General features: G+C 36.4%; 1 long non-coding RNA gene across 1 annotated transcript in view; it reads left to right on the top strand.

Moving 5' to 3' along the window:
• Positions 1–3,268: 3,268 nt before the first annotated feature.
• The window catches only part of LOC132659307 (uncharacterized), a 30,258-nt gene continuing 23,914 nt past the window's right edge, over positions 3,269–9,612 (top strand). Inside the window, exons 1-2 of the long non-coding RNA XR_009599584.1 lie at positions 3,269–3,776; positions 4,557–4,667. This is a non-coding gene — a long non-coding RNA (uncharacterized LOC132659307). The remainder of the gene's footprint in view (positions 3,777–4,556; positions 4,668–9,612) is intronic.

Below are 9,612 nucleotides of genomic sequence, written 5' to 3'. Positions count from 1 at the left end.
ACAAACTGCTAAATGATGTCAGTAATGAGACAATGGTCATTCATTCCTGTATTTAGTTAATCAACAAAGTATTGAACTGAAGTTTATGATTTAGTTTGCTATTGAGTGATGTCGGTTATTCACCAGAAACTGCTGGGGATACCATGGAGAGCAAGATATAAACAGTTTCTGCCATCACGGAGAGTCAGCCTGGGATTAGATCACGGCGACTCTAGTGGGAAATTAGAGAGGCTGTAAATTATCCTGTCAGCAATGGGAAGCTATTCACATAAGTTTAGTCAGGAATGTGAGTGGGTCAGACTTGTGTGTTAGATAAATTACTGTGGTACTGTGTAAGTTGGGCCTATTCAGAGGAAAAAAATAATTACTTGTGGGGGCTGCTGCTGTAATACAGTTGCTGCTGCTGTTGCTACTAAGTTGCTTCAGTTGTGTCCGACTCTGTGCAACCCCATAGATGGCAGCCCACCAGGCTCCCCTGTCCCTGGAATTCTCCAGTTAAGATGTGATAAAGCATTAACCTGGGCTTCCCTCATACTGCAGTCAGTAAAGAATCTGTCTGCAACACAGGAGACCCGGGTTCAATTCCTGGGTTGGGAAGATCCCCTGGGGAAGGAAATGGCAACCCACTCCAGTATTCTTGCCTGGAAAATCCCATGGACAGAGGAGCCTGGCGGGCTACAACCCGTGGGGTCGCAAGAGTCGGTCACGACTTAGCAACTAAACCACCACCAAAGACATTAACCAAGACAGTGGAAATCATGAGAGTAAGAGAGTAACCTACTTGGGAATTAGGATATAAAACAATAAACTGATGACTGCTTGGTGGGAGGTATGATGGAGAGGGAGGAGTTGATGACTCCTTTGTGTTTCTACCTTTTTTGATTGAATGGATTGATGATATCATCACCAACCAAGAATAAAAGAATTCAGTTTAGAAAATAAACAAATTTTTTTTTTCCTGATAGTAAACCTCTGAAATTCAAAAGAATAGTCTGAAATCTATATAATATTGTGATTTTCAAACTGAATATTTTTGACGTTTTTCACTTTTCTTCTCTAAGCAATGTGGAATAAAATGGTGAATACTGTAGAAGAATAAACAGAGATTATTGAAGTGGTTAGACCTTCTATCACCACCTATAAAAATCCATGAAATTATTCAACTGGGCCTTCAAAACAAATATCTGCTATCACATTGTAGTTTGTTTATTGTATGTGAATTTTGCATTAAAATCATAAGACAATAATATTTAGTTCCTTTTAAATGGCAAAAAAATGGAGAGAAAAAAATGTATTTTTAGCTTAAGAAAGTGACACAGTTGGAATAAGAATCCAAGTGGTTTCTGCTTCACTGCTTTTTCCAAACAAAATTTCCTGCCTTACTACCTCATAAACTGCATATCTCCATTTCATATAATTTTTAATTAAGCTTTATAGCCAAGTTGGCACTTGTAATCCTTATATTCTGATAAGTGACATGGAATTGTCTAAAGTCCAATCCTGTTTTTTAATGACTTTAGTCTAAAACTTGAAACCTTATGCAACTCTTCTAGTAGTTATTCTTTTAATCTATAATTAACCTGTTTCTATGGGAGAATTTATTTATATATTGCTCATACAATAACTTATTACTCTGGGTATCTCCTATTACATAAAATATTTTGAAATGTTTTTAATCCGTGAAAGAGTCCTAATAGTCTGGTTGCAGTTACTTAATAGAGTCAGGAGTTTAAATTTGAGATTGTAGTTACACATTCATCTTCCATATCTTGCTTCCTATCATAGAATTTTTTTTGAACGGGTTCCTGGTGCTATTTCTGCCATTTGCTTACATATATTCTGTTCCAAGAGGGCACACCCTGTGAGTGTGGGAATAAAACTTGTCTGGGCAGAGACTCCAGTGCTGCAATTATCTTAGATGAAGCTATTGGCTTGCTTGATTTCTCCAGAGAGTTTGGTAATGTAGCTGAAGAATGCTCCTTCTCCTGCTGTGTGTCCAGCCATGGTTGTTTTTTCAATGCGCCATCTTAGTGAAATTATCTCACCTCTAACCTTGAAAAACATGAGCCTTCTAATTCCAACCCATGGCTGAAATCACCTTTGGAAAGACTTTATAATAAGAATTTTAGTAGGGAAGTTGTGCTTTTCAAAATTGCCTTGTCAACTGGAACGCTTCTGAAACTTCAAAATTCAAATTGTTACTACCAGAGAATACTTTTTTACCTTGTTACATTATAGAAAAGGGAAAACATTTGCTAACACAGAACTAATCTATATTTTTAATTATGTTTTTCAGTTAAATTATTAAGGTTTAATTGAATGGGATTAATTGGACATGATTTTAACACTGTGCATGCATGACTACTAAACTTTTAGGGCTAAGTGAGTGTATCATAAGCAATTCCCAAATTGTCCATTTTTGGCATTCAATAAAATGCAAAATTATCAGTGCCTAGTATTGGAGCTAAGAAGCAAGACTGAACTGTTACTATGACAGTAAGCACAGCTGCTGGCTGCAGGTTCACTGTGTCTAAGTATCTGCACTATTTCTTTAAATCCTCAAATATGGCAATATTATGGTAGAGAGGCAGTATAAATTCATATTTAATTGATGAGCTCTGGAGGCAGGCTGTTTGAATTCTGACTCTGCAATTTTTAAGCTGTGTGACCTTGGTCAAGTTACCTAACCTCTCTGTGCTTTAGTTTCCTCACCTGTAAAGAAAGGTGATGACACCTCACATATTTTTGGGGGGATTAAATGAGTTATTTATTGTATGAATGAGACCTGGAACATAGTAAATGTTCAATAACTGTTAGCTATTATTATTATCCTATTAGGTACCTTACTTGAGATTTTATAATTTGCTGGCATTATAATAGGAAATCTGAGCTCTTGAACATCACAGCCAGTGTGCTTGAACACTAGCGTTTGTTATCTCAGTAATAAAGAATACTGCTATAATTTTCAGAGTACCTTCAGGTACAAAACGATGCAGCAAAATAAGAGAACAGATACATAAGACTGATCTTTTCCTCTTAAGAGCTGCCTGGCTTTTTCTGATCTTGGGGGCAGTGGATATTTTTGTGAGCCAATATTGGGCAAAACATTCATTCAGATCATGGGAACACAAAAGCAAATTCCCTGCCCTCCGGGAGCTTATGGTGTAGTGGGAGAGACAGAGAGGCAAAAAAAAAAAAAAAAAAGATTATTGTAATTAAGTAAAATAATTATACAATTATTGTTTTATCACTGACTCAATAGACATGAGTTTGAGCAAACTCCAGGAGGTGGTGAAGGACAGGGCAGACTGGCGTGCTGCAGTCCATGGTGTAGCAAAGAGCTGGATATGACTGAGCAACTGAACAACACTGACACAAGAGGAACTGCACAGTATCCGGGAGGAGCAGCCTCGGCTGCTTAGTGAGCCATGGAACAAGCCACAGCATTGGAGCGGAATCTGAAGGACGAGCAGTGCCTTGTCAGGTGGAGCAGATAACGAAGGAGTCTAGCAGATGCAGAATATGTGAAGCTGAGGAATGCGGAGAGAGCCTGGCGTTGGGAACAATCCTTAGACTTGTTTAGAACTGCTGTAGAGCAGAGTGTTTTCTGGTGTGGAATGCGGGGCATGGCAGGAGTCAGATAGGCAGGCTGGTAGAAAGCTTCTATATGCTCTGTAGCTATGTTGGGTTTTTACTGATAAAGGAGTTATCAAGTTTCAGGACCAAATCCTGCCGAAGGTAACTGCAGATACAAACCGAACCTGGCAAATTCCTAGGTAAATATTTTCTTTGTTCAATTAACAGATTTTATTTTATGTCATGTCACCTAAAAAGTTATTCACAACCTAAAAACTGAGAGTTGTTTTATTTGGCAGGAACTTTTAGGACTTTAAGTTAGAGAGGCAGCACTGCAAGTAACCCTGAGGGAACTACTGGGATGAGGTGAGGGCGGAGCTAGGACTTATAGGAGATTTGCAACAAAGGGCAATAGCCAGAACATCAAAAGATTACTATTAATGAAAGAAACCCAGATATGTCAAGTTAAGGAATTTAGCGCTTTTCTATGTATGGGAAGATGCAAGGGTCTGGACTCACTGAAATTATTCTTATAATATACTCCTCAGCTACCTGGGGCCAGCATTCTGTTTTCTTAGCCTGAGTTTCCTCAGGGCTCACCATATTGCAGAATTTCCACTGTATTAGATATCATATTTTCTTTATCCATTAATTCGTGGATGGACATTTAGATTGTTTCCACATCTTGGTTAGTGTGAATAGGGCTGCAGTGAACATGGGAGTGCTAAAAGGCAACGTATGGAATGGAATAAAACATTTGCAAACAATTTATTTGATAAGGGATTAATCTCCAAAATAGAGATGAGTCAACAGCAAAAAGACCTAAAAGTCAAAAGATAAAAAACCTTAACAAGGTGATTAAAAAATGGGTTAAGGATTGCATAGTCATTTCTAAAGATTTTTTGATGTGGACCATTTTTCTAAAACTCTTTATTAAATTAGTTACAGTATTGTTTCTGTTTTATGTTTCTTGGCAAAAGGCATGTGGAATCTTAGCTCCCCGACCAGGATAAAACCTGCACTCTCTGCACTGGAAGGTGAAGTCTTGACCACTGGACTATCAAAGAAGACAACAAACGGCATATGAACAGGTATATGAAAAGATGCTCAAAGTCATCAGTAAAATGCAAACCCAAACCATAACACGATATCACCTCACACTGTTCACAATGGCTATTGTAAAAGAAAACAGAAAACAAGGAACATTAACTTATTCTCAGTGTCTCTTAGAATATAAGATTGTAAGCTCATTATATGTGTTAATTTTCTTTTAGTAATTCTATCTCCCTCTACCCTCTTATTTTTCCCCTCTCCTCTTTCCCCACCCCTTACTAACTGGTATGATTATTTCTACTCATCTCTCAGGCTTTCAGTTCAGATTGGGATTATATCAAGGCATTCTGGGCTGTTGCTCTTGAGTGATGTTGGAGATGTGATTGATCTACGTGCAGAGCAACTGGCTGAATTCAGTTCCACTTCTGTTGGCATTAAGTCTGTCCCCTCATCAGCCCCAAGCAGCAGAACAATAATTTACCCCTTTTTTTTCCCCCAGCCCTCTTTCATTAATGGTCAGGGAAGCCACACTCAAGCCCCTAACTTCAGTGAGTTTGTTGATATTTTTCAGAGGATACGTTTTGTACTTCCCTTCCTAGGAGACCTTAGCTCTGAGCTGCCACTTCCTGATTTTGATCAGTAGAATTATTGGGTTGGCCAAAACGTTTGTTTGGGTTTTCCATAACATCTTATTGAAAAACCTGAACAAATGTTTTGGCCAATCCAGTATCTGTGTTACTTTAGTCCTAGAGATGTCTTCTTGTTTTCTCTTTTGCACTTTATTTTACATATTTCTGATGACTTTTTAACAGAATTTATAATCAGTAATTATCTATTTATTTGTCTTGAATATAACAATTTTTCATCATGACATCTTATTTACTATAGGAATATTAATGCTTGAAAACCATGGCACCCTTTAACAAGTTTTCTTGAGACATAATTTGATAGATTATATAGTGATATGTTAGTTTTAAGTATATAATGTAATGGTTCCATATTTGTGCATATTGTGAAATGATCACAATAAGTAAGTCACCACACATATTTACAAATTTTTTCCTTTGATGAGAATTTTTAGATTTACTCTCTGAGCAAATTTCAATATTATTTCAATAATGTACAATACAATATTATTAACTATAGTCATCATGCTGTAACTATACTACTTATTTATTTTATAACTGGAACTTTGTACCTTTTGATAACCTTCAGCCATTTCACTCACCATCCACACCTAAGCTCTGGCAACCACCATATTTGTTCTCTGTATCATGAGCTCAGTTTTTTTTTTTTTTTTTTAATAATCCACTTATAAGTGAGATAATAAGGCACTGGTATTTGTCTTTCTAATTAATTTCATTTAGCATAATGCCCTCAAGTTACATCTATGTTGTCACAGATGGCAAGATTTTCTTTCTTTAGTGGAAGAATAATAATCCATTATATGCGTATATTTATATGTATATGTATGAATTCAGTTCAGTTCAGTTGCTCAGTCATGTCTGACTCCACAACCCCATGGACGGCAGCATGCCAGCCCTTTCTGTCTGTCACCAGCTTCTGGAGTCCACCCAAATTCATGTCCACTGAGTCAGTGATGCCATCCAACCATCTGATACTCTGTCATCCCCTTCTCCTCCTGCCCTCAATCTTTCCCAGCATCAGGGTCTTTTCCAATGACTCAACTCTTCACATCAGGTGGCCAAAGTATTGGAATTTCAGCTTCATCATCAGTCCTTACAATGGATATTCAGGACTGATTTCCTTTAGGATGGCTGGTTGGATCTCCTTTCAATCCAAGGGACTCTCAACAGTCTTCTCCAACACCACAGTTCAAAAGCATCAATTCTTCAGTGCTCAGCTTTCTTAATAGTCCAACTTTCACATCCATACATGACTACTGGAAAAACCATAGCCTTGACTAGATGGACCTTAGTTGGCAAAGTAACATCTCTCCTTTTGAATATGCTGTCTAGGTTGGTCGTAGCTTTTCTTCCAAGGAATGAGTGAAGTTGATCAGTCATGTTCAACTCTTTGTGACCTCATGGTCTGTAGCCTATCAGGCTCCTCAGTCCATGGAATTTTCCAGGCAAGAGTACTGGAGTCAGTTGCCATTTCCTTCTTCAAGTAAGTGTCTTTTAATTTCATGGCTGCAGTCACCATCCACAGTGGTTTTGGACCCCACCCCCCCCCCCCCCCCAAAAAAAAAGTCTGTTACTGTTTCCACTGTTTCCCTATCTATTTGCCATGAAGTGATGGGACCAGATACCATGATCTTAGCTTTCTGAATGTTAAGCCAACTTTTTCCCTTTCCTCTTTCACTTTCCTCAAGAGGCTCTTTAGTTCTTCTTCACTTTCTGCCATAAGGATGGTACCATCTGCATATCAGGTTATTGGTATTTCTCCCGGCAATCTTGATTCTAGCTTGTGCTTCTTCCAGCCCAGTGTTTCTCATGATGTACTCTGCATATAAGTTAAATAAACAGGGTGACAGTATACAGCCTTGACTTGTTCCATGTCCAGTTCTAACTATTGCTTTCTGACCTGCATGCAGATTTCTCAAGAGGCAGGTCAGGTGGTCTGGTATTCCCATCTCTTTCAGAATTTCCCCCAGTTTGTGGTGATCCACACAGTCAAAGACTTTGGCATAGTCAATAAAGCAGAAATAGATGTTTTCTGGAACTCTCTTGCTTTTTCAATAATCCAGCAGATGTTGGCAATTTGATCTCTGGTTCCTCTGCTTTTTCTAAATCCAGCTTGAACATCTGGGAGTTCATGGAATGTATTTGAGTAATATACATACATACATACATACATACATATATATATAAGATTTATATATGTTTTGAAGATTTTAATGAATTTGCTAGTGAGCATGAAAAGATGAATGGATGGTTAGGTTGTTTTCACATCTTGGCTACTGAAAATAATGCTGCAATAAACATGAGGTGCATATGTCCTTTCAAGTTGGTGTTTGTGTTTTCTTTGGACCATTACCCAGAAGTGGAATTGCTGAATCATTTGTAGTAGTTCTATTTTTAATTTGTTGAGGAATCTCCATACTGTTTTCCATAGTGACTCCACCACTTTACTGAATGTAAGCTTCTTGATACAAAAACTTATTCATTTATATCTCACTGCTTTCTAGAATAGTTCCTTGGATATAATTGGATTCCACAAACAAAATCCAATCCAATATCAGTTTCTTTATAAACTGAGTAAATAAATAAAAGGAATTTCTATATTTCAAAAGTTTTTAGGAGCTAATTTTAATAGTTTCCTCTAACCAAGAGTCCAAGAGTCGCTCAGTTGTGTCCAACTCTTGGTGACCTGTGGACTGGAGCCCACCAGGCCCCTCTGTCCATGGGATTCTCCAGGCAAGAATACTGGAGTGGGTTGCCATTTCCTTCTCCAGGAAACCTTCCCAACCCAGGGATCAAACCCAGGTCTCCCGCACTGCAGGCAGATGCTTTAACCTCTGAGCCACCTTCCTGTTATTCATTCTTATATCATCAACCTCACCCTTCCTTCTGAATTGCCTCCTCATATTAGGAACATGATTGAGTAATTCCCATGTTAAAAACAAAATCTCTGAGCATGCTTTAAAATGAATGGATTTTAAGTTGATGAGAAAGCAGACTATAATACCACATGTGTATATGTAGAGGTTTTAACAAAATCGAATTGATAATAAAAGTGCTAAAATTACTTAATATGTAAACAATAACAATCCATTTTTCTTGCCTGTTGATTCATTTTTTTGAGTTAGTTTATGAATAGATCCATAAATTGGTAAAAAAAAAAATCGCATTGCATATTTAACCCACATGGAAAATATCCATTTACTTTTATACTAAAGGATAAAAATTTATAGCCATGAGTTAAACTTCTTTATAGAAGTTGGGTACTGATATTTTTGTGAGTACTTAATTTTTTCATGCTCATTTGCAAGTTAATTAAAATCTTTAATTCACATTTTAAGTGAAGATATGTTTGTTTTCAGAATGACAGTTTGACTTGATATATGTAAGTTTTGACTGAGAAATTTATTTTTGTTCATAAAATCTTTTCAGAATCGCTGTAAATTAGGTATCATATGAGGAAAATTAATTTAATTAAGCATCTCAGAAATAAGTATATATCAATTATTTTGTTGCTTTATAACCTTTAGAAGCTTGTTCCTTTCAGTTGAAAACAATTTTCTCCAAGAGAGTGTGATATCTTGGCAAGGATTAAATAAATTGAATCATCTGAGATTAGATTCTGTTGAAAGGTCAATATGATTTTAGATTTTAAAAGTTATGAAGTTTCAGTCCTGATTCTATTATGAATTTATTAAAATTCTTTTAGAAATTTGTTAAGGTAAATCATGTTTGTCCTTTATCTGATGATAGAAGAGGTTACTTTTACATTAAATATTATTTGTGTACAAGTAGGATATATTTTTAAAACATGCACACCAGACACACACCCAATTTTACAACTTTAAAGATTTGTTGTTTGGGTGAGTGTTATGCATTTCTAGGAAGAAACTGGCAGCTAAGTAGACAATAGATTTCCATTTTTCCATCCAGAAACATTTTTCCTGCATAAATGTTTTTTGTTTTACTTTTTATGAATGCAATTTTTTGGTTAAAACATTATTTGAATGGGTTTTCCATTTCATATCTGTATTCTTATCTGATTTGATTTTAATAATGACAGAATATAAAAGATGTTTTTGTAGTTCATTATAATATTTTTTAAATGCTAAAAATACTTTTTATTCAGTTTTCAAAGTTAATATACTTTACTTATCATAGTGAAGTAAGGAAGGTGCTTTTAAAGGAATACGTTAAATTTGGGGACAAAGTATTGCCTTATTTGAATAGAAAATAGGATTGAGAATTCACAAGGTTTATTGCTATGCTACTACCTTCTTTTCAAGGACACTTATACAGAAGTTACTCGTTTATGTTGTATCCTTTAACATTCCTTGGT

The sequence above is a fragment of the Ovis aries genome, chromosome 2, assembly GCF_016772045.2.
Source record: "Ovis aries strain OAR_USU_Benz2616 breed Rambouillet chromosome 2, ARS-UI_Ramb_v3.0, whole genome shotgun sequence".
Classification (NCBI taxonomy): domain Eukaryota; kingdom Metazoa; phylum Chordata; class Mammalia; order Artiodactyla; family Bovidae; genus Ovis; species Ovis aries.
The sequence above is the reverse complement of the archived record's forward strand: the minus strand, read 5'-3'. Positions and strand labels throughout refer to the sequence as shown.